The sequence below is a fragment of the Triturus cristatus genome, chromosome 7 (genome assembly GCF_964204655.1).
Source record: "Triturus cristatus chromosome 7, aTriCri1.1, whole genome shotgun sequence".
Taxonomy (NCBI): Eukaryota; Metazoa; Chordata; class Amphibia; order Caudata; family Salamandridae; genus Triturus; species Triturus cristatus.
The window spans coordinates 566,069,660-566,095,726 of record NC_140590.1 but is presented as its reverse complement, the minus strand read 5'-3'; the positions used below and the strand labels follow the sequence as shown (position 1 = coordinate 566,095,726).

The 26,067-nt window shown below is 49.2% G+C and overlaps 1 protein-coding gene across 1 annotated transcript in view; it reads right to left on the bottom strand.

The window, feature by feature from the left end:
• The window catches only part of GRIN2C (glutamate ionotropic receptor NMDA type subunit 2C), an 895,681-nt gene that overhangs the window by 451,730 nt on the left and 417,884 nt on the right, over positions 1-26,067 (bottom strand). The gene's annotated exons all lie outside the window — the stretch shown is intronic.

The following is a 26,067-nucleotide window of genomic DNA, read 5'->3' as shown; positions in this document are numbered from 1 at the left end:
TGTGCCCCTCTGCCCCCCGCTCGCCGCTTGGTTCTGTGCCCCTTCTTTTCTGTACCACTGACCTCTGTGCTCCTCTGACTGTGTGCTCTTATAATTGTGTGCCCCTCTGATTTTGTGCCTTGTATCTTCTGTGCCCTGTCCTCAGGTCCGTGCCCCGAGGCGGTCTCCTCGCCGGTCTCGTCCCTGCCACTGCCTGCCCTGCGGCCCCGCCCCCTCCGCACCCAATCGCTCCCCTGTCCCTCGCCTCCCAGCTGCTCCTCCCTCCCCACCTCCCCATATATGGCGGCCGCGCGCAGCAGGCGCACCACTGGCGCGCCTAAGGCAAGCCCGTCTGCACCCGTCCGTGCCTGGACCGCATCCAGCGCCAGTACCCCTGGCCCCCGCAGCAGCCACAAGGACCGCCGCCTCTGCTACGACACCAACACCCTCTTCGCTCTCAACCCAGGAAGGACCCACACCCGCTGCAAAGCCGCCCCGAGGCGCACCCACGGCCCCTTCATCTGCCGGAACTGCAGCTTCTCCTGCCTCGAAAGCGCCAAGACGCCTGCCGCGACGGAACCCAACCAGCTAAGATGCACCCTGATCAACACCCGCTCCGCACACAAACATGCCGTCGAACTCTGGGACCTACTCGACACCACATCACCGGACGTCGCCTTCCTGACCGAGACCTGGATGAACGAAACCTCCTCGCCAGATATCGCCATAGCCATCCCAGACGGGTACAAGATCACCCGCAGAGACCGCACCAACAGGGCTGGAGTAGGAATCGCCATCGTCCACAAAAACACCATTGGGTTTCAACAAACACCTATGACACCCTCAGCACCGCCGAACCCATGCACTTCCAGATCCACACGGACCCCAAGACCACCCTAAGAGGCACCCTCGTCTACAGACCGCCAGGACCCCAAGCACAATTCTGCGACTCCATCGCGGACCTCATCAGCACGCATGCACTGACCTCCACCGACTACATACTCCTCGGAGACCTGAACTATCACCTGGAGAACAACAACGACAGCAACTCCTCCACCCTGATCGACAATCTCGCCAACCTCGGACTGAAACAGCTCGTCACAACGCCGACCCACATCGCTGGCCACACGCTAGATGCCATCTTCTCCTCAAGCCCCCACGACACCTTCAGCCACGCCTCCGAACTCACCTGGACAGACCACCACTGCATCCACTTCTCCTTCTGGAAACCCCTCACACACCACCGCACATTACAGACCCCCCCGCCGCGGCTGGGGCAAAGCCTCCCAAGAACAACTACAGACAAGCCTCGCACACAACCCTCCGACGAACCCCACCAACCCCGATGAAGGTGCATTCACCCTCGAACGCTGGATGAACGACTGCGCCAACACCGTCGCCCCGCTGACAAACCCCACCAGCAGAGACACCAGCAGAAGAGTCAGCTGGTTCACCCCCGAACTCCTCGACTCAAAACGAACCTGTCAGAAACTGGAAAACATATGGCACAGGGACAAGACGCCAGACAGCCACACTGCCCACAAAGACGCCATCCGCAACCACCACCACCTCATCAGGACCGCCAAAAGGACCTCCTTCACAGACCGCCTCGACAACAATGCACACAACAGCAAGGAGCTCTTCACCATCGTGAAGGAACTCTCCAACCCCAGCTCCAACGCCAACGACATCCCACCGTCGCAAGCCCTGTGTGACTCCCTCGCCACCTTCTTTCACTGGAAAATCACCGACATCCATGACAGCTTCAGACCCCGGACGACCCCTACAGAACACACCGCACCGAACCCACTGCACCCCACTGCCCACGACACCCTGACAACCTGGGCCAACGTGAGCATCTAGGACACAATCAAGACCATGGGAACAATCCACTCCGGATCCCCGTCCGACCCTCTCCCGCACCACATCTTCAACAAAGCCAGCAATTCCATCGCACCTCACCTGCACAAAATCATCAACCTCTCCTTCGAGACCGCCACCTTCCCTGAGAACTGGAAGCACGCAGAGATCAACACCCTACTGAAGAAACCCAAGGCGGATCCGAGCGACCTCAAGAACTTACGACCCAGCTTCCGTTCCCAGCAAAGGTCACCGAGAAGATCGTAAACACCCAGCTCACCCGTCACCTCGAAGACAACAACATCCTGGACCCGTCCCAATCAGGATTCCGCAGCAACCACAGCACCGAGACCGCCCTCATCGCCGCCACAGACGACATCAGGATCCTGCTAGACAATGGCGAGACAGCGGTCCTCATCCTCCTGGACCTCTCCGCCGCCTTCGACACCGTCTGCCACCGCACACTACGCACGCGCCTCCACGACGCAGGGATCCGAGACAAGGCCCTGGACTGGACCACCTCCTTCCTCTCCGGCAGAACTCAGAGAGTCTGCCTCCCCCCGTTCCGATCTGATGCCTCCGAGATCCTCTGCGGCGTCCCTCAAGGATCTTCCCTCAGCCCGACGCTGTTCAACGTCTACATGGCACCACTAGCACGCATCACCCGACAGCACAACCTCAACCTAATCTCCTACGCTGACGACACTCAGCTGATCCTCTCCCTCACCAAGGACCCCCTGACCGCCAAATCCAATCTCCACCAGGGAATGAAGGCCGTCTCAGACTGGATGGAGGACAGCCGCCTCAAACGGAACACAGACAAGATGGAAATCCTCATCCTCTGGTCCAAGCCCTCCGCATGGGACAACTCTTGGTGGCCCACGTCAATGGGGTCCCCCCCGGCCCCCACCGATCACACACGCAACCTGGGAGTCATCCTCGACTAGAAACTCTCCATGACCAAACAAGTCAACGCAGTCTCCTCCACCTGTTTCAACACCCTCCGCATGCTCTGCAAGATCTACAGATGGATCCCGACAAACACGAGGAAAACAGTCACCCAGGCCGTAATCAGCAACAGACTTGACTACGGAAACGCACTCTACGCGGGAGCCTTGTCCAAGCTCATCAACAGACTACAGAGAATCCAGAACGCCTCGGCACGCCTGATCCTCAACGTCCCACGCTGCGACCACATCACCCCCCACCTGAGGAGCCTGCACTGGCTCCCCGTCGACAAAAAATCTCCTTCAAGCTCCTGATCCACGCACACAAGGCACTCCACAAAACCGGCCCAGCCTATCTCAACAGTCGACTCTCTTTCTACGTACCCAACAGGAAACTCCTCTCCGCTGACTACACCCTGGCCACGGTCCCACACATCCGGAGAACTACTTCCGGAGGCAGATCCTTCTCCCATCGCGCCGCCAAGACCTGGAACACCCTCCCCCTCTACCTGCGACAAACCGAAGACCTGTTGACCTTCAGGAGACAACTCAAGACCTGGCTCTTCGACCAATAGCAGCAGCTCCCCCCCCCCTCCCCAGCGCCTTGAAACCTTACTGGTATGTAGTGCGCTTTACAAATTATGTAGTTGATTGATTGATTGTCCCTGATCCTGTTCTTGTCTATATAAATGGTTTGTCCTGTATTCTATTGTTCCATGTTCTGTCTACATCTTACTAGTCCTGTTTTTAGGTCTCGCTGAGACAGCGAAAGCTGTCTCTTAGAGACATTTTGTAAGTGGGCTTTCAAAAGTGCTACATGGTTTTGCTGGCCTAGGGCTTGAGTGCACGATGGCGTGCACGTGCACAGCTGCTCCTTGCAGTCCCCCCTTCCTTCTCACCCAGCCCTTTGATGCTCTGCTCGATTCCTTTTCACTGTCCTTAAATCCCTTTGTAAGTCCATCTTGTTTGGGTCACCTTTGCTTCATTAGACCCATCTTTCCCGACTAGGAACCGGTTATTTTTATCCACTCCCTTTAATTTACTTTAATAATAAACTCTCGCCTTAAGTGAAGCAATTGACTTTTAAATGTCGTCGTAATCTTACAGCCTTGTTCTCAAACAAGAAAACTCCTCTCCTTCCACACGTTTCCCATTTGGCCATCTTTTCTTCTGCAGTAGTTGATAACATTGTGGCCATGTTTTAACCAAAGCATCAGGTTTCTGCAATTTTGTAATGACGTGGTGATGCACATACTTTCTGTATGTTGTACATTCCGCTGCCCCTAATGTGTCCGAGGATTGTGAGCTGTGATGCATGCTAGCGCGATCTCACGCAATGCGCCTCTTCAGTCCTCCTAAAATATACCATCCTCACTCTCCAGGTTAGAATTCGACACTTCAAAAACAAACGTGTAGCAACGATCTTCTATTAATAATGCTATAATGGCAGCGCCTCTATGCATTCCATCGTAAATGTTCTGTGGAAAGAATTTTTATTTTATCATTTTGCAGTGGTTCCGGTAGGTCGGCAGTCATTGATTCATTGTTTGTGTACCTTTGCCCAGGAGCGTTTCTTCAATTGGTGCAGCAGGTGCAGTGGCACCAGGGCCCACGAACGCTGATAATTTGTGTATTTAATATAACTGTAGCATATTGAGGAGGTTGGGGGGTCATTTACTTACTTGCCCTGGGGTCCATGACACTGAATAGGCTGGTGTTTTGCCACGTAATTTAATTGGTCAGTGTTTAGCATTCGAGGTTGTACTCCTGAGTGACGTGACATAGAATGTAAGATTGATTGTGCCAGGGCATGAAAAGGAAATGCTGCTCAGGGCGCCAATTGTGTAAGGCGTCTAGACCTCACATATGCTCTTCCCTCTATGTTTTTCTCTCTGATCTCACATGTGCTATTCCCTCTGTATTTTCACTCTGCCCTCACATGTGCTTTTCCCTCTCTATTTTTCTCTCTTTCCTCACACATGATATTCACCCTGTATTTGTCTCTCTTCCCTCACATGTACTCTTCCCTCTGCATTTTTTCTCTATGCTCTCACATGTGCTCTTAGCTCTGTATTTTTTTCTCTGCCCTCGCACGTGTTCTTCTCTCTATATTTTTCTCTCTGCTCTTACATGCTCTCTTCCCTCTATGTTTTTAGCTCCGGTCTAACATGCGCCCTACCCTCTGTATTTTTTTCGCTTTGCTCTCACATGAGCTCTTCCCTCTCTATTTTTCTCTCCTCCTTCACATGGACTCTTCCCTCTGTATTTTTCTCTCTGCCCTCACGTGCTTTTCCCTGTATGTTTTCCTCTTTGCCCTCAAGTGCACTCTTCCCTCTGATCACATGCATACACAACTATGCACACATACAAACACACACATGCATTTACACACACATATGAACATATACAAACACACACAGACATGCATAAACATATGCATATACATGCGCACCAACACACCAACCCCACATACACATATAAACAAGCACGCACACCAACATACTCAAACACATATACATACACACAAACATGCATACACAGACATAGGTATACACACAAACATATGTGTACACATCCATGAAGACAAATTAACACAATGACACACCCATACTTGCACACCAACACACACATGCATACACAAACATATACACATACAAACACACACACATGCATACACACACAGATATATACATATAGACACACACACTATGCACACACACGCATCTCCCGTACTGTCTCAGGGGAAGAGTCGGTGTCAGCTGTCTCCTAGAGGGAGATCTCGCATGAGACAGTAAGACTCAGAGACATGTGGCGGTGGGGAGAGACAGACATGCCTCCCTTTAATTGTGTTGTTGCAAGATGGGGACTATCTTCTGCCACTGGTGCATTCAGATAAGCGGCAGGAAGTTCGTCGGACACATGCACTGGTTTCAATTTCGAGAAAGTGGGGTGAACGTTTCACAGATCGGGAGTGTGTGTCAACACGTGTTTCTCCTTCACGGCAGGGCCAATCAGTACGTTTTGTTTAACCGTGTGGTCGTGAAGCCTTTAATTGCATAAGTGAGCGGGTATGGATGTAAACAAAAATGTAACACTAATACCACATTTTCTGTCACTCTTGTGAACAGGTTTGCTGTGAATGTATGAATGCGAATGGCGTTTTAGAATACGTTGCATGGAAAAGGGTCAACATGGTGCACACGAGTTTTTGGGTGTTTTTTTTATTTTTTATTTATTTTCCCATCTTCTCTCTCCACCTCTTTGCTACATGTTCTCTCGTAATGTTTTCATTTTCCCCAACTCTCCTCTTTATTCTCTCTAATTCTTTTTTTGCTCCTTTTCTGTCTCTGTCCCTTCTCTCCTCTTTCTCTCCCCACCTGTCCCTTCTCTAACCCCACTCCTCTTCCTCTGCCCGCCCCCCCATCCCTCTCTCTCGCAGTACTGCAGCATAGGCAGCACCAGGTCTCTGATGCCTTCTCAGTGTTGGCCCTGGGGGTGGAGGAGGTAAGTCAGCCCCCCAAGTGAATCCCATTATCAGCAGATAGTGAACCTCTATTTACCAACAAGTACGGAGTGGTCTCGGGTAACGGCTGATGTGAACAGTGATCGGCTCTCGGCCCCGGCAGGGCCTGTGGGGTGGGGCGTTACCTTACACTAGGAGAGGAAGTAAAAGTGATATCCTCCCCTCCCCCCCACTCCACCACTGTCTCTCCTCACCCTCCACCTCTCTCTCTCCTCCACTTCTGATTCCCTTCCAACTCGGTCTCTCCTTACCCTCCACCTCGGTCTCTCCTTACCCCCCACCTCGGTCTCTCCTCACCCTCCACCTCGGTCTCTCCTCACTCTCCACCTTGGTCTCTCCTCACCCTCCACCTCGGTCTCTCCTCACCCTCCACCTCCACCTCCGTCTCTCCTCACCCTCCACCGCCGTCTCTCCTCACCCTCCACCTCCGTCTCTCCTCACCCTCCAACTCTGTTTCTCCTCACCCTCCACCTCACCCTCCACCTCACCCTCCATGTGTCTCTCCTCACCCTCCACCTCACCCTCCTCACCCTCCACGTGTCTCTCCTCACCCTCCACATCTCTCCTCACCCTCCACGTGTCTCTCCTCACCCTCCACACGTGTCTCCCTCCACGTGTCTCTCCTCACCCTCCACACGTCTCTCCTCACCCTCCACACGTGTCTCTCCTCACCCTCCACACGTGTCTCTCCTCACCCTCCACACGTGTCCCTCCTCACGTCTCTGCTCACCCTCCACACGTGTCTCTGCTCACCCTCCACATGTGTCTCTCCTCACCCTCCACACGTCTCTCCTCACCCTCCACACGTCTCTCTCCTCACCCTCCACCTCACCCTCCACACGTGTCTCTCCTCACCCTCCGGGTCTCTCCTCACCCTCCACGTCTCTCCTCACCCTTCACGTCTCTCCTCACCCTCCACGTGTCTCTCCTCACACTCCACGTGTCTCTCCTCACCCTCCATGTCTCTCCTCACCCTCCATGTCTCTGCTCACCCTCAACGTGTTTCTCCTCACCCTCCACACGTCCCTCCTCACCCTCCACACGTCTCTCCTCACCCTCCACACGTGTCTCTCCTCACCCTCCACACGTGTCGCTCCTCACCCTCCACACGTTTCTCTCCTCACCCTCCATGTCTCTTCTCACCCTCCACACGTGTCTCTCCTCTCCCTTCACACGTGTCTCTCCTCACCCTCCACACGTGTCTCCTCACCCTCTGCCTCACCCTCCACATGTGTCTCCTCCTCACCCTCCACATGTGTTTCCTCCTCACCCTCCACAGGTGTCTCCTCCTCACGCTCCACATGTGTCTCTCCTCACCCTCCACACGTGTCTCTCCTCACCGTACACGTGTCTCTCCTCACCCTCCATGTGTCTCTCCCCACCCTCCACGTGTCTGTCCTCACCCTCCACGTGTCTCTGCTGCACGCCTCACACTGCTGCACGCCACACACTGCTGCACGCCTCACACTGCTGCACGCCTCACACTGCTGCACGCCTCACACTGCTGCACGCCACACACTGCTGCATGCCGCTGCACGCCACACACTGCTGCACACCTCACACTGCTGCACGCCACACACTGCCACACACTGCTGCACGCCGCACACTGCTGCACGCCGCACACTGCTGCACGCCGCACACTGCTGCACGCCACACACTGCTGCACGCCACACACTGCTACATGAAACATTGCTGCACGCCACACACTGCTGCACGGCACACACTGATGCAACTGGCACACTGCTGCACGCCACACACTGCTGCACACTGCTGCATTACTCACTGCTGCATGCTGCACGACACTGCTGCACGCAGCACACTATTGCACGCAGCACACTGCTGCACGCCGCTGCATGCCACAGTGCTGCATGCCTCACACTGCTACACGAAACACTGCTGCACGCCGCACACTGCTGCACGCAGCACACTGCTGCACGCCGCACACTGCTGCACGCCGCTGCATGTCACAGTGCTGCATGCCTCACACTGCTACACGAAACACTGCTGCACGCCGCACACTGCTGCACACCGCACACTGCTGCACGCCGCACACTGCTGCACGCCGCACACTGCTGCATGCCTCACACTGCTGCACGCCGCACACTGCTGCACGCGGCACACTGCTGCACTCCACACACTGCTTTTATGCGAGTTTATGCTACTGACATTGTAAATGACAATGCCTTTTATTTGTTTTAAAACCAAAACATAAATAAAAGGCATTGTAATTTTACAATGCCAATAGCTCAAACTTTTATAAATGCGAGACCTATTGCATTGCAAATGCTTGTTGTTTGTGTGCTGAGTCCTTGTCCTGTATTCCAACCTTCCTTGTTTTTTCTGAATCATTCTATTCCTGTTCATGTTTCTATGCAGATTTATTTTCCTATATTCACTTGTAGTCTGCCTACCTCCAGTCCTGATCGTGTTTGCAGTTCAGTTTGCATGCGTATTATTACATAAATTCTAGTTGCTTCTGTATACTACCTGCTCTAGTTGCCTATTTGTCTTTTATAGTTTTCTGTGCCCGTATTGCCTTCCCAGTTAGTTAGTTTGGTCTGTATGCTTTTCTGTATTATGTTATGCTGTCCTTGTTCCATGTTTCTAGAACCCAGGTTTGTTTTTTTGTGTGCAATACCCAGGTCCAATCCTGTATTCAGATCCTAGTACTCTCCAGCCTACTCTAGTCTTCAGCTTCTGTCTTGTTCTTCTCCTTCTAGGTTTAGGGTATTCCATTGTTTATGCCAAATCCCTTCTCCTGATTTCCCTTGATCCTGCATAAATCATCTCTCCCTGCCATTTATACTTATACTGGTTGGTGAGGGTCGTGACAAGCTCAAATGGATCAAAAATAAAAAATCTTTGCACAAGGTATGCAATGCCAGACCTGACTTTGCAATAGTTAACTGCTCAACTCTCAGCTGTTGATTTCTGTATTCAGATATTTAACGAGGTGACAATTATGAATGATGGAATGACGGATCCCTTTTCGATTAACATATTAAAATGTCAAAATAGCTATCTAATAATGCCACATTATTAGTTGTGTGCAATAATCACAACATTTGCTTTCGCATAATTAGTAACCCTGGGCGTAGTTCGCGAAGTAGCGCTATGCGTAGCTACGCAAAGTGCACTTCGCACTACGCGAGCTACGCGTAGCACTTCGCGAACTGCGTAGTACCCTGTTCGCACTGTGCAAGATGCCGTTTTCAATGATTGCACAGTGCGGACAAGCATCTGGCACTGTGCAATCTTTGAAAACGGTATCTTGCACAGTGCGAGCTGTAGTTTTCTGCCGCTCGAGTAGATTTTTACTCGAGCTGCAGCTTTCTCAACACGGACTGGTAGTTTCTCATCGCGAGCATACGCGACCACTCGCAATGAGAAACCTGACCTCCCGCGTTGAGAATCTCGCCGGGAGGTTTATTTTCCACGCTCGCGATCGGCAATTTGATGTTGCTGATCGCGAACGAGGAAAAAGTCTTGCCGGGATGTCATTTTGCTTGCTCACGGTCGCCAACTTGACGTTGAGGACCGCGAGCAAGCAAAAAATGACCGCTGCACTACGCTACGCGTGTTTGCACTGTGCTACGTGCAATTCGCGTAGTGCGAAGTATCGCAAACTTCGCAAACTACGCGAACGTAGCGTAGTGCTTTGCCCAGGCTTAATAATTATGTAAAAATGTGGCAAAATTACACAAATATATGCATTACACGAAATGCAAATCTGTCATTTTGTGTTATATTTTTGGCGCAAAATGCATCGGTGTAAATTTTTACGCAAGGACACATTTCACACTAAAAAATAGCGTGAAAAACAAAGTACCACAAACAACAGCTGCTCGTGTTCTGTTGTTCCAATGTGTTTGCTGTAAATTTATTCCACGAATGACACGCTTGTGGCCAATTTTTATTGTGAATGGCGCATAATTGCATGAAGAGGCATAATGGCATAATTTTAGGTATTTCGTGTACCAAGCATAATTCGTAAATCCTGAACTTACATGAATTATACCGCTGCAATATATAATGTGCATATAATTTAAGTTTATTTGCAAAATTAGCCGTCATTATTTACTCAACCCAGTCACATAATTTGTTACTTCACTTTCATAATTTCATTGACCGGCCATGCAACTCTTAAAACTCTTAAGCTAATTTTTAGAGATCGTTATGTTGAAAAATCCACCATTTTGCTACAAGCAGGAGACTCAACACCACGGGGAAGATACGGTTTTCCTGACACATCACAAAAGTAATGGATTTAAAGAAGATCGTGTGTCACTTCACTCACTTACTCGGTCCACTACTCTCAGAGTTCACCCCCAACATTTAAAGTTCACTTAAAAAGTGCTGAATGTATGAGGGTATGAGAGATGAGAAGGAGACGGGTTAGGGTAGAAGAGCAAGAACTGAAGCCATGAGGCTGGAAGCAGGGCTGGACCTTGGAACCAAAAGCAGCCCTTGCCAAAATGTTCAAACCAGCTCCAATCCCTTGTCCTTTTCACAGGATTCCTCTCTTTCCATCCATCCATCAATTCTCTCTCTCTCCTGCCTCCCTGGTCACTTTCTCTCATCCTTAACCCCCCTCCCATTCTTTTTCTCTCTCTCTTAAAGCCTGGACTTTCACAACCAGTCTCCAAGGGCTCCAGATCACTGGAAATTGGTTAATAGAGTAAAAGGCATGTCCGGACTTTCTGTATCTCTCCCTCCACGTTTCTACTGAGTGACTGCTCTAAGTCATATCTCTCCCAAAAGGGGTTGTGCTGGGTTTCCTCCCTTTCTGGTTCCATTTAAAGAAAAAAAATAAGATGTTCATTCCCCAAAAGTGAAAAAATAAAACGCGACCAGCTAGGGCTAGCTTGAGCATTGGTGGCTCCCGTTACAACAATCTTTGTTGGTGCCGCCCCCCCACCCCCCCCCGCATTCCCACACTACCCCCTCCAATGGTGCCTCTAATCTCTCCTTAGCCCCGCTTTCACATTTGTTTACCTATGGTGCTCCTCATTCCACTGTAGACGGCCAGAGGACTTTACATCATAGACAATGAGTCATACAAGTGTGAAAATCAATTTATAGTAAATGTTACTTAAGATAATGAGCTGCACCGAGTGTAAAAGTCACACGCCATCCATACTAGTAGGCATTATGTATTAAGAGTGCTTGGTCTGTAGAAATGAAGGGGTAAATTAACTCCGTTTTTACGATGCTGCGCAGTAACCAAAGTTGCTGCGCTGCATTGCATGACAAGGAGAGCACACAGCAGCATCATATCTACTAAGATAAGGTGCTGTTGCTCTCTCTAGTCCTAGCGTGCAATAGGTTGCCTCGCACCAATGCACACACCCTTGCACCACAGTGCACGGGTGTTTGCGTGATGTCAAGCTTAAGTTTTATACTGGAAGGGTACTCTTCCAACACAAAACCCTATACTTTGACAAAGTTAAACACTTCACCACTTTGTATGTCTGCAATGCGGTGCAAAGGTGAAAAGGTTTGGGGAAAATAAATATTTTCTCCAACTTTACCCCTACCTCAAAGAGGCATAGTTTTTCATGTCAATTCCATCCTGCAAAAGATAGTAGATATAGATTAGCACCAAAAATCCATGTGTGGGTGCATGGGAATGTCCATTTACCACCTATGGTATGTCTCCTTGAAATATAGAGGCACATAGTGCTACTTTGTGTTACTTTAGGGTTAATGTCCTGCACATTGAAGAATTTGCACTGAAAGTAAACCCCAAAACAATACTTTGCACCAGGTTTTACATAACTTCAGTCATGGAAACTAGGTGCTAAGCGATAGTAAATCCGCCCCGTAGACGTAAAACGTTTGGGATGTCATACTAATAAAATTGTATTGCTACCCAAAGGAACCCTTTTTAGCAACCTTAGAATAACGAAAGATTGAGAGGAAAAACAATAAGGTTCTAAACCTATGCCTTACAATTTGCATGCAGTACTTTGATACCAGTTCATAGCTCATTGTGCTATTTTACAAAGATTGTTACTTATTAACTCTACATAGCAAAAGAATCCCTGTGACAAAAGCAATAACCCACTGAGCTAGCAACATAAAACACTATTCTGTAGTCTAAATGTCACACCTTGTACTTTGCAGCAGGGACATTTTCCCTCTAGCTTCTATATCACGATTTAAAACTGTGACTACACAAATAGCTGATCTTTCCCTCAAGTGCATTAACCACACAGTTGTCAAGCTCTTGTAATATCTACTGAACAATGCCACTCACACAAAGATCTCTGCAGGCTGCTCTTCTCTCGGCTCATCCTGTCATGTAGATGGCGGCCCCTTGACCTTGGCGCCCGGTGGGACAGCACCAGCCACAGCCGGCCCTGTCAAGAGCTGCTGGTGTTTAGATCTGCGCAGTGAGGTATGGATTCGTATTCTAACTCAGTCTCCGATGTCAGGGGACCCTGAAGCAGTCTAGTGTGTTGAAGGCAGAGGAGGAACGTGCGTGTGTGGGGAAGGGGCGGGGGTCCTTGTATCCAGTCCCTCAGACAGCAAGAACTAATTGGAACTGGTGTACTACAGTTTTACCCCAACATTTTCACCAAGTGACGAATAAAAAATGACTTTTGCACTGCCGGCTGCTGGATATTTTTGTGTGTGCGCTGATTGAGGGGTGCACATTTGGTGCTGCAAGGTTATGAGCCGCATGAGCCCACCTGCTCTGCCTAAGCATCAATTACAGGTAGGGCCAGTGCAAATATAAAGCTCAAGTTTTTGGGGAGAAAAGAATAGATCGTTTTACATTTTCTGCAGATATGGGAAATGTGCTGCAATTTTTGGAACTTTTTGGAGAGGGCCACTCAGTTTTTGATGTCTGGCTGGATTTTCATGCATAAATAAAGCTTGCAAAAACAACAGAAATGGAAGGAGAGGGGACTGGAGCCAGGAAGGAAGAGTGGAACCGGCAGCAACACCACTGGCACTGACTGAGGGAGCAATTTATTGCACTGGCAGCTCCGCTGGGTTGCAGGCTTGGATGAGAAGCGGGCGCCTGCACAGTGAGTCTCTGCCGGGAAGCCTGCCAGTCCTGGCTCACTCCTGACGGCCCGTGTAGGCGGCAGTGGCACCAACACTCAGTGAGGGAGTCAAGACACCAGCAGCCGGACGAAAAGAGGCTGATGGGAAATATGTGTGAGGAGGCAGAGACCTTGACATTGGGATGTGACGCAAAACACATTTTATTTTTCTTGTATTTTTTTTAATCTTTGTACTACTTCTTCTTATCGGGCCCCTAGCCACCCATTAGCGCCCAAGTCCTCCTATCAAATCTCCCACCCAAACCCACTCATGCATTAAATCAGGTCGCCTGGTTTGAGTGGGGCGCGTGGAGTGGTCCAGGCAGCCTCTGCCTCTCTCTCAGTGGAGATGGAAGAGATGCTTGGAGCGGGTAAGGCGACCCCAGGATCAGCACTGTGGCTAGAGGTGGGCGAGGTAAGGACACATTTGGAACAGCATGGAGAGGTCACAGGAAGGATGAACGGGAAGGCGGGATTGGGCGTTGGCCCGTGGCAGAGATCACAATCCTAGAGCCAGTATCCAGCTGGGGAAGGTGGATAGCTTGGCCATGCCAACGCCAACATCTGGGGCGGTACAGATTTCGGATAGGTGATTAGGTGGGCAGGGACAAAATAACAGAGCAGTATAGTTTTCGAAGAGGCGGCCCATATCTAGACCCGGGGGGGGGGGGGGGGTGTTAGGTGGGCAGTGCCATGGCTCTCAGCCTATGACCAGTTCAAATTTCGAAGGAGTGACTGGGCGGGCAGGGCTCGGGCTCCACCAACCCTGCGTCAGGACGGCTTTCAGTGAAGTGCGTGATGTTGGCAAGTGAAATGCAGATTCTGGAAGGGAATACGGGTTGCACAGATGTCCCAGCACGCGCTTTATCCCACTCAGCTACCTTAATGACTTACGTCAGCTTTGTGGCGCTTTTTGGCATCCTCACTCCTCTCCCAGGAGGTGCAGACCCCTCCTCCTCACTCGTGTTTCTGTTGGCACAGATTGCAGCCCCGTAGTCCACGTATCACTGCCTGGAACAGACCGTTCCGCCTCACTCCTCTTCCGGGGGTGCACTACAGACCCTTGAGCCTCACTCCTCCTATGAAATACAGGCCGCCCCCCTCACTTCTCTTGTCTTCTTGGAGGAGGTGCATTACAAACCCTTAACCCACACTCCTCTCCTATGAAACACAGGCCGTCCCCCTCACTTCTCTTGTCTTCTTGGAAGTGCATTACAGACCCTTACCCCTCACTCCTCTCCTATGAAATACAGGCCGCCCCCTCTCCCCACTTCTCTTGTCTTCTTGGAGGTGCACCACAGACCCTTATTCCTCACTGCTCTCCTTGCAGGACAGACACATCCCTCTCGCTTCTCTTCCTTGGAGGTACATCTCAGACCCTTCCTCCCTCGCCCCCCTTAGAGGTTCCTACTCAGTCCTTTCTTCGGATGTGCATACACCTCCTCCTGGCCTCTTCCTCTAGTCTTTCCTCTCCTTTTTGGCATGGGAAGTCCTTCCTCTTCTCTATGTTCTCTGGAGGCGCAGAGCCTCCCCACTCACTATTTTATTTTGAGATGGTGCCCCCTCCTCCCAAGTCCTTTCTCTGGTTATCCTCTTCTCCCGTTTCTATTTTTCGGGAGGTTCAGACCCTTCCTCCTCTCTTCCTGCTCTGGGGGTTGCAGACCCGTTCAAACTTCTCTGCAAACTCTTTCTGTTACTCATTTCTCCCCAGAGGGTGCAGTTATTTTACTTTTCTGCGTGGAAATGCGGTTCACTCTTCCTCATAACTGGAGGTTTAAACCCCGCCGCCTCAATCCTCCTCACTGAGGCCTAGTTTATCCCTCCTTACTGCTCTGTGTGCCCCCTGCAGACCACCCCTTCCCAAGCCTTTACTGGGGCACAGAGTCTTCTTCACCGCTCATGCTGCTCTTCCTGGAGGTGCAGACCCTTCCTCCTCCCTCCTATGAGGTGCAAGCCCTTTCTCATCACTCCTATGAGGTGGAGACCTTCCTCCTCCCTCCTTTGGGGTGCAAGTCCTTCATCCTCCTTCCTATGAGGTGCAAGCCCTTTCTCATCACTCCTATGAGGTGCAAGCCCTGCCTTCTCCCTCCTGTGAGGTGCAGGCCCTTACCATCACTCCTCACCAGGAAGGTGCGTACCCCTCCCTCACTCTTCTTCCTGGGGCTGTGACCTTCCTCCGCTCCTCTCTCTGTAGGTGCAGCGCCTCCCTCACCCGTGCTGCAGTTGCGCACCCGTTGCCATTCCTCTTTGTGGGGCAGTTTTCTTCTCACTCCTGTCAGTGTAGGTGTGACCCCTTCCTTGTCCTGAAGTTGCTGCCCCTTCCTCACTCCTCCCTCTGCAGACCGTCCCTCTTCTCACTCCTCTGGGCTGCACTCTTCCTGGTCAGCGCAGTCTCTGTGGGGTGCAGACCGCCCCGACTCCACTCTCAGGGGAACAGTCGCCCTCGTTACTTCAGTCTCTGAAGGCATATGTAGCTACTCACTCCTCTCCTGGGGGTCCAGTCTTTCTCCTCACCTCTTGCTGTGGAGCGCAAACCCTTTCACGACCCGTTTTTTTCTCGGGTTGTCCTTGTCTTCCTCCCACTCCCCTCTTAGAGCGTGTGGATCTGTCCTCGCGCCTCTAAGTGTACGTGCAGACCCGTCCACACTCCTCTGAGGTTCAGTCTTCCTCTTCCTTCCCACTCCTCCCCCAGAGGTGCCGGCCCGTCTTCACGCCCCTACCTGAGGGTGCAGACCCGTCCTCTGCTCTCTCCCTCGGGGTGCAGACCGTTCCTCTCTCATTTGAGGGGCAGCGCTTTTCTCACTTCTTTGAAGTGCAGACCCGTCCTCACTCCTCTGAGGTGCAGACCCGTCCTCACTCCTCTCCCTGAAGGTGCAGACCTGTCCTCACTCCTCAGGGTTGCAGCCTTCCTCCTCACTTCTCCGCCAGAGGTGCAGACCCTTCCTCCTCACACCTCTGAAGTGCAGACCCGCCCTCGCGCCAATCCCTGCAGACACACACCCTTCCTCGCCCGGGCTGCAGCTCTCTTCCTCCCACTCCTCTCCCGGAGGTGCCGGTCCGTCTTCACTTCTCTCTCCGGAGGACCAGATCATCCCTCGAAGCTCTCAGCAGTCAGGCCTGACTGCCCTCTCCGTGCGCGTGGTGCCGTGGTACAGGGCGGACTGGAAGCACCTCCGCGGGTGGGCACCTTGGCGGTCCATGGTGCCCTCTTGGAGGGCTGTAGAAGTTGGGTGCCAGGTTTACTGCCACTGGCAGCAGGCGGGCGAAGGAGCTCTGTCCCTGCCAGCCTGTGAGCTCAGCCTCCCGGGTCTGACGAGTGTCCTTGCTGTGCGCTCTCCTCTCTCACGCCCTCCCTTCTTCCTCACACAGGTGGTTCGCTGTCACAGCTCTGCCCGCGCGCGCTCTGAGCGTGATTCTGGTTTCTGCTCTGCCTGTGTGTGCGCGTGGTGCGAGTTCTCTGTGTGTGCGTGTGTACTATGTGCCAGACGGGCAACTAGGGCCAAATTCGGGGGGGGGGGTGAAAAAGATTTTTTTTTTTGGGGGGGGGGGCTAATTCTTCCAGCCATAGGCGGCGTGGCTCCAAGAAGGGGTGAAAACACAACAAAAGCCTCATTAACAAGTAATTGGTCTTTTAAAGACATGTGAAGTACTCGGTGCGGCTGCAATTAGACGGACGTCAGCCCCCGAAGCTGTCTCATCCAGGCTGACTCACACCACTGAGGGGGGGGGGGGGGGGGGAAGGGGGCTGAAGCCAGGTGAGCCCAATGGGTGGTGTGCGCCTGCTATGTGCGTACGTGTGTGCGCTGTCTGCGTATTGTCTGTGTACGCTGGTGTCTGTCTATGTGCCAGTCACTTTCTCTGTGTTTTTATATCCCAGCGTGACGCCATGGTGTATTTATCTATGTGTGTCAAATTGTACAGCATGCCAATATACCAATTGTTGTCATTCCCTGTATGCTCCTCTGTATCTTGCAACTCTGTCACTTTCTAGCTTGCACCCATTCTGCTGTGTCTTCCTATGTGTTAGCTTTAAGTCGATGGCTGTCAGCGTGTGTATGTGTCCTACTTTGTCGGCACCTGGACTTCTGCATTTCTGTAAGTTTGTATGTGCTTGTTTATGTGTGTCTCTTTCGCTAAGGATGTCAGTCTGTGTGCGCGTCTCTCTGGCTCCCCTAGAGTGCGTCTGTATGCACGAGTGCACTCTTCAGTGTGTGGCAAGCTCTGTCTATCCCTGTGTCTGCACATGTTCTCTCTATATTGACGGATATCTTTGCCCATTCTCTTCCTACCATTGCACATTTCTATTCAATGTCTCGCTCCCCGCTCTTTCTCCATCACATCCGACTTTACTTAATCCACACGTGGCCCTCTTTCCCTCCTCGCACCCATCTTCTCTCACCCGTTTCCATCTTTTGCCTCTTCTTTCACGCAACTGCCGCACTCTTTTATCTGTCCTCCTTTCTTTTATCCTGTATTTTTCATCATTCTATTCTATCTCATTTGCAATTTTATTATTTGATGAGCTTCGCTACTCACTCACTTGTTCCACTCTATTACCCCCTCCGCATTTAATATGTCGTTGCTTCCCTTTTCTTTTTCTTACCTACCATCTCCTTCCCTCTTGTGTTCTCTCTGTTTGGTCTCGCATTTTCCTGCTCTTTCTCTGCTTTTCCTCCACTCCCACCCCCTTCCAGCCATTAATTCTTTTCTCTCTTCGCTTAATCTGTGGTTACCCCTTCTCTTCCCTTTTCATGTTTTTTATCGCGCCCCCTCCGCATTCAACTCCCCCTTCTTCTTCTCCACTTTCAAAACTCAGCTCCACTCTCTTCTGTCGGCCGTTTGGAGTGACCAGCAGCTCCAGGGAAGAGAAGCCCTGAATAATCAAGTGCTTAGGGACCCCGCATTAGGGTCCTGCTCCTCGTTTAATTCGGAAATAGCTCTCCTCCTGTCTCCTGGAGCTCTTCTCCTGTCTCCTACAGTTCGCTTAAATTCTACCTCATCTCAGTTGGCATTACCCTCCTCTCTTCCTCGCTATCATTCCCCCCTTCTCCTTTCGCTCCGTTCTCGCGCTGTTGTCTGCACCCCATGTCTCAGTTCTGATCCAATCACCCGAGCAGAGAGGTACGGCCACGGTCTCTGATCCGTTCAGACAGCCTCTTTCCTCAGCCATTATTTAGGGAGGAGGCGTTTAACACCGCGAATCCCTCTCACAGTCCCGGGGGACACCAGGGGCGATCCTGCCCCGGCGTCCCGCCTCCTCCTAAGCAACAAACGAAGACAAGTTATTGTTTGGAAAGGAAAGTTTCAGTGCAGAAACGTGACCGGGAACGGCACGTGATCGTAGAAAGAATCACCTGGAGGGCAGCACCGGCGGGCATCGCTCCCGCGCTGCCCGGCTCATCAGGCGGGCAGGCGACCCAGATGGTTGCCTGCCCTTGGATCGCCCGTAAGATAACCCACCCATTACATATCTTGGAATTATGTAATAAACCTGCAGCAATTGTTACCCACCTACAACTGTTTCGTGTGTTTCATTGGGTAACCTTAATTTGGGGGAGGGGGGACAGAGGGGTGCCCCTGGGGGTACTAAGTTGTCATTACCCTCCTCTCTTCCGAGGTCTCTACACCGGTGTGTCCTCGCTATCATTCCTCCCTTCTCCTTTCGCTCCGTTCTCGCGCTGTTGTCTGCACCCCATGTCTCAGTTCTGATCCAATCACCCGAGCAGAGAGGTACGGCCACGGTCTCTGATCCGTTCAGACAGCCTCTTTCCTCAGCCATTATTTAGGGAGGAGGCGTTTAACACCCCGAATCCCTCTCACAGTCCCGGGGACACCAGGGGCGATCCTGCCCCAGGGAAAACCGCTGCCCCGGCGTCCCGCCTCCTCCTAGGCAACAAACGAAGACAAGTTATTGTTTGGAAAGGAAAGTTTCAGTGCAGAAACGTGACCGGGATACCGGAGTCCTTTAATATCGATTATTGAGGCTGATTCATTGGAATGGGGCTGGCCAAGGAAAGTAAGTGCCTCTTTCTACCCAGCTGCCCCTCCTGAAAACTTTTATTGTTCAGAGCCACAATGATGAAAAAACACCACAATAAAACAGGCAGCGGGAGCTCCTCTGCTAAGGAGCGTCGCCAATCTGCTCTGTGAGCAGGTAAAAAAGAAAAAAAGTAAATTATAGTAACCTAGAAGAGGGCCAGGGCTGTCCAGAGCAGGGGGAGGAGTGGTGAGCTCTCTCTTAAGTGCGCATGGCGGTTTGGCTGGCCGTCTTGGGCCAGCCAAACAGTCATGCGCACTTAGCATGTTCTTCACCTGGCTGTATTGCACAGCCTGGGTGGAGTACATGCACAGGTTCCCAGTCCCTGTCTGAGCACTGAACCATGGTGCTCAGACCAATAATAATAATAATAATATCCACCTTTGTAAAGCGCAAACAATCACCCATAGCGGGCCCTCTAGGCGCTGGGGGCCATCGGGAAGATTAAGCAAGCTATTGCCCAGAGTCACATGGTGCTGGGCTGATCTGCCGCCAGTGCTGGGGATTGAACCGTGATCCCCAGATTCCAGAGTCAGTCACCCTGGCCGCGGCGCTACACCTCTTCCTCGTGACCAATCACAATGCTATTGTCATGCTGGTGACAGCAGCGTCGTGATTGGCTTGGAGAGTCTGGGAGCCTGTGTCCCTCCTGCTTCTGGAGTCAGTTAAGCGAAGAGGACTGAGAGGCGACGGCAGGCCTGCAGGTAAGTGATTAAAAAAAAAAATCTCCCCTCACCCCTGCCCCTCCACCCCATCAAGTAGCAACTGCCACAGCTCACTGTGAGTACAGGGTCAAAATCTTCCATGTGGTCTAGTCCTGCTAGGCGAGTGTGAAATTACTTTTTTCAATCCATGATAAACGGATGTGAAACGGTGTGCTTAAAGGTGGGCGAGCCAACACATTAACAGAGAGCTGAATCAGAGGCCAGTCAATGCTTGGCTTTGTTCTAACAGCTAATGCATGATAAGTTCACTGAAAATATTTGGCTTGAAAATCGTGCAACAAGCATCATGTAAAAATTTGATAACATCTTTGTAAAGTCCACAATAGCCTCAGGTAGGAACACAAAGTTTAATCACCATAGGTCGCTTGCCTTCCCTCAGAATGCCCCAACTGTTATCCTCTCTTAACATTCTAAAAACAGCATATAGACACACAACGAAGGGGAAGGGCAAATGACAAGGAGTATAGATTCTGGGTGGGCGATATATTCCACATCGCTGGTGGAGTCTGGCGGGAGTTCTGGCCAAATTCTGCCATGTGGCAGAGTGTTTTCTCACACACAGCTTGCCAACAGTAAGATGGCGAGCGTGAGCGATATTTGGTGCCCTTAAGCACGATATTTGGTCGCTATGAGGGAACCTGATGAGATTTCTCCAACACGAGCAGTCCAGGGACGTCGTGACCGTTCATGGTTTGCAGAATTCCGTGAAATTTCATGGAGTATTTTTGTGACTTTGCGGAATTCCACAGAGTTAAACTCCACAAGTTGCGCTCAGGCCTAGTACAGATGATGAGAAAAAAAATAATTGTATTTGGAAAGGATTAGATTCAACAGCATAAGACAATAATACATCTTCTCCCTCTCTTTAAGGAAGTCAGGACATTATATAATATTTTGACTTAATAGACATGCCTATTAAGTTATGCTGAGATTGGCCACTCAACATATTTAGAAGAGCCATCAGAACACTGAGGGGAGTTCTGGTAGGGTCTTGAAATATGTTTACAATGGGTGGTGTTAGTGGCAAAGTCACACAAGATTTGTGTTGCATGGAGGTATTATTTGGGACATTTTCCATGGGTTCATCATTTCTGGGACTGGGAAGAAGTTTAGGTGACTCATTGTGAGGTGATACTTGTACAGCATGGAAAACATTCCACCAATTCACATTTTCCAGAGAACTTAATTACCTGCAAAGGATTACCAAATTTTTCACCATCGAGTTTGTTATGCGAACGTTTGGTTCTGACCACATCACCAACACATATTCTACTTTGAGTCACAGCTCTTCTTTGATTGCAATACTGCTTCACTTTGGACTGTTTCTTTTCACCACACCACGCATAGCTCCATTTTCTTAAATTTCATCAACAACTTTATCCTTCCTTTGAACCAATTGGGTAGTAGCCTAGTTCAGAGAATTCTACCTCTCACCAATTCATGTAGAGTCTTACCCACCACACTATGAAGAGTGGCACCATATGCCCAGAGACAGGTTCTTAAGGCATTCCTCAAAGGTAAGGTGCCTTTTTTTAGCTAACTGTATAGTCTCCTTAATTATGCAATTTGCCTTTTCGACCTGACCTTTACTTTGGGAATGATATATAGATGATTTGTAATAGATGATGCCATGCGTTTTGAAAAGATCAGACATTTCTGTTGAAAGAAATTTGTGACTCACAATATATTTAGGAAAACCTTTTCTGGAGAAGATCTCCTTAAAGAACTCCAATTCATTCATAGTGTTGGGACATTCTAGGAATTCTAAGTCAATCTGCATGCTATAATAGTCTATCATGACTGTAGCATAACACATGTCAGAAGACAATCTATGCATGGGTCCAATCAGGTCAACTCCCACTTTCTGCCAAGGACCCTCCGAAAGTACAAGTGTCAGGGGAGTTGAGCGCAAATATTCATAGTTTTATCAGCATCCTTACACAACAGGTATTCATGCAAGATATATCCACATCATGGTCCATAGGAAGACACCAATATTCCATCCTTAATTTCTTTTTGGTATCAGTCATATCTGTGTGGTCTGTTATACCAAAAGTACTCCCCACCAGCAACTCAAAATGAGATTGCGAGTTGTATTTGAACAGACCTAGAGTTTTCAGATGTTGAGGTCATAGCCGCCACCAAACCGGGCAACACACAAATAGGAGCATGTGAGAAACTCAGAGTGTTTTTTCACCCGCCACCCGGAAATGTCTGTTGTTTCACCATGAATGAGTTGAGACGCACGCCTGTAGACATGAACTTTCCTGGATCTCCATATATAAATATATGTGGTCTTTTCTTTTTCTTTCCTCTTTTGTCTCCTTGTTTCTCTACCTAGATGGAGTGACATACAAGACTAATTAGTCTACGACAATTGATAAGGAGCGTTAGTTGCCCTTATCTCGAATAGTGCAGGGAATTCTTCTGCCTAACCCAATCCAGGGGGCATTTTTTCCACCCTGAAGAAAGTCCAGCACCCTTTATGGGGCGTAGCGGGACTGAAACATGTTGGCTATAGGGTCTTAGGACCATAATATCCCAATTGACCCTTAAACTTTATTTTATCATCACCACTGACAGTTCCAAGAATAAAAGGGATACTGGGAACTGCTGTGGCTTTTAATCTTTTGTCCCCTGGCCAAAAACATCTTCTTAAGAGCTCCCTGAGATATGGTCGAGCCCACCTCGACTTGTAGGCGTCGAGGTGTCCCGATGATGAAGCATGACACCACTAGGGTGTGTGAGGGAATATAAAACAAAAGGAGTTGCCTCCTTTCCCACTGAGTAGTGGTGTTTTGTTCCATCTTCATTTAGGGACCTCAACATCTGAAAACTCTAGGTCTGTTCAAATACAACTCGCAATCTCATTTTGAGTTGCTGGTGGGGAGTACTTTTGGTATAACAGTATAAAACCTGGGAGTGTGTACTCCTTCCTGTATTTCCTCTCAGCCCCCCTGTAAGTTTGGAACCCCTTCCTACTTACGTCAGTGCCTTACATATCTGTGTGGTCTTCATGGGCCAAAGCATGGCCTCAACAACATGGAGGCCACCAGCATGTCATTCCTCATAATGATCTCATTTATAATGGTGTACTCGTCCTACGCTTCTTTCCAGTATGGTCTACTCTTCATATCTAATAATTTCCCTTTTGGCCAACCATTTATTATGAAATTAGAAACCATGGCGTACTAAGAATCATCATCATCATCCAATCCTGATTGTCATCCAATCCTTTCTGTTTAGAGTTATTTCATTTGGAAGAGTATATTCTTGTTCGTACTGCTGGAATGTTTATGTTTTTAATGTCAAATCAAATTTGCAGTCAACATCTGTTGCAGTGAGACATTAGCCCATTGTATCCATTGTGGATGGAATGCTTTTGCGTTTGGAATGCTTGCTTTTGTAACGGCCCCCAAGGTCAGTACTGGAGTTACGACAATGATGCTTTCCCCCTGAGCTAGTGCTCTTTCTCTTAATACAGAAGTCTGTGCTGCTATTAGTATTTTCTCTGTTGATGCAAAACGCATTTCAGCGTTTGTATACAAATTAGGGGTGGGCAGAATGTGCGTAATCGCGCTACGCAAAGATCTGCGAAACCGTAAAAAATCTCTGCGAGCACGCAGAAATTCCACGAACAAGCGGAATTGCTTGTTCGCGATGTTTTTTTCCTGTCCGCGAACGCTGTTTGCGCGCTCGGGGGGAAATATCTCGCGAACACACATTTTGAGAAGGCGTACAAGCAAAAAATTCCGCGAAGCCACGGAACGCAGAATTTTGGGCAATTCCGTGTTCTTCGCAGAATGCCAAATTACCCAAATTCCGCGAGCGGAACGAATTTACCGCCCAGGCCTAATACAAATACGATTTGAATGCAATGGGTACAGTTTCGTCTTCATTGAAGGTGAGGTATGTGTACGCAGATTCACCGGCGATTACACGGATCATCGCATTTTGGTGTTTACACGTGTGTGTAAGTGTTTGGAAGCTGTCATATCAGGACGTATAATTTCTGTTTATGTGTCCAATGTCGAACTGAAAAATCAGGTCATATTAAGTCTAAGAAAGGTTTTACTTTACTCCAGTTTCTCAGGAAAGACAGTTCCAAATTCTTGCAGAATATTTTCAGGATCGACTTCAGAAATGCTAAATATATAGGGAACTTTACATGAGTTCACCAACATATGGAGAAACTGCTGTTTAGACCAACACAATATGCTGACATCTTGGTTAACAACATATAATTGGACTTTGGCTGTTATATTTCTAAAATTCAAATTAGCACTTGAAGAGACCTTGAAGGCTGATTTTATGTCCCCCCCACTAGCACCTGGTGTAATTCAGATATTTTGAAGTATCACTTATTTGGCAGCTTATTGTATTCTTCCTCAGAGATGATAGTGATACGTGATGCACTATTGACTAGAATCTCCACATTCTGCTGATCAATTTATGTACGGGACCTTGGTTGATCGCTGGAATTACATTTGTACAGGATTGCCACCATTAAAATGAAATCTTCAAGTTGTTTACCAATGTCAGGAATCTCGTTGTCACAGTCTTTGCCCAAAACACTTTGACAAAACAGTCCCATTTTCTACATTTGAGACATTCCTTGCCAAGTGATGGGCAATCTCTATAGGATGCTACATGATTACTGTATCTACAATGGTAGGATTTCTTTTTGCCAGACTCTTCATGCTTAAGTCTCAGTAAATTGATTTTTCCTTTAGCCTGTATTTTCCATATTGGTTTAAACACTAGCAGGGTCACAGTTTATACTGTTGGCCAGTCCTTCTGTGTTTTAAGCATTATTATGCCTTTGGCTGAAAGTTCACAGCTTTTGATGGCCCTTCTTACCTTGTAAAGGCTAAGATCTTTGTGGCATAACAATCTTTCTAGTTCTTTAACACACATGGTACATATGACCACTTGGTTACATGTCATTTTGTCTGTATTGCAGAATACACATTTGGAGACCAGCATGGGTAATGTTGCAGTGTACATCTCAATGGATTCTTGTGGTACTTGGAATCTATAATAAAAAAGTTGATGTTCCATAATAATACTGAGGATTGTGTCAAAATAATCTTGCCTTCTTTTTTATTACTTTTAGTGTATTGATCCTAGGCTCCTTCTTCTTCAAGTTTCTCAACAGGTGTCACATTATCACATGGTCATCACCCTTCAGTTCCTAGGCAATTGTATTAGAGAGACTTTTTATGTTGAGGACTATACTCTATTCCATCAATTGCTACTAAGTGCATCTCAATGCTTTTAATCTTTGGACTCCACCTCTCTCTCTCTAGGTGGGCCTGGTAGTTCCAAAAAGATGGTTGGCATTGCTACTGCAGTCATCATCCCATCCATGGTAGGCGAAGGCATGCATACAAATGCAAATGGGGTCCACCGGTCTATGAATAAAGTATGACAAAAATACAGCAATGAATTGCAATATGATGTGGAACAGGTAGAAAACAAAGAAGATGGCAAAAAGTTGGAATAAGTGATAAATGCTCAGGTGCATAGAACAGTGATCGCAATATTTAAAACAGCTAGCGGGTGTTAGTGTAACATCACATCATCGATGAGTGACTAAAATAAAGATTCAGGGTAGGTAAATGACTGGTGATCTGGGAGCTTCTAATTCCGGTACAGGGCAGATTAATAATTGTTAAACCCACCCTGTGCTTAATTTGAGCCATTGGTTTCCAGTGCCCAGCACCGTCATTTAATTTTCAACACCAGTGCTTGTAACAGTCTACCCCAAGGTGGCGCGGTCTGGCTATTTTAGAGATAACCACGAAAACAGTCAATTATGAATACAATATACATTAGAAATGACTATTAGTTGCCGCCCAAGCCATTCTTATAGTTTTGGGGGCCTGAAATAGTCGGGATTGTCACACGTGTAGGAGTGTGATGGTTAGTAGTTGTGTTG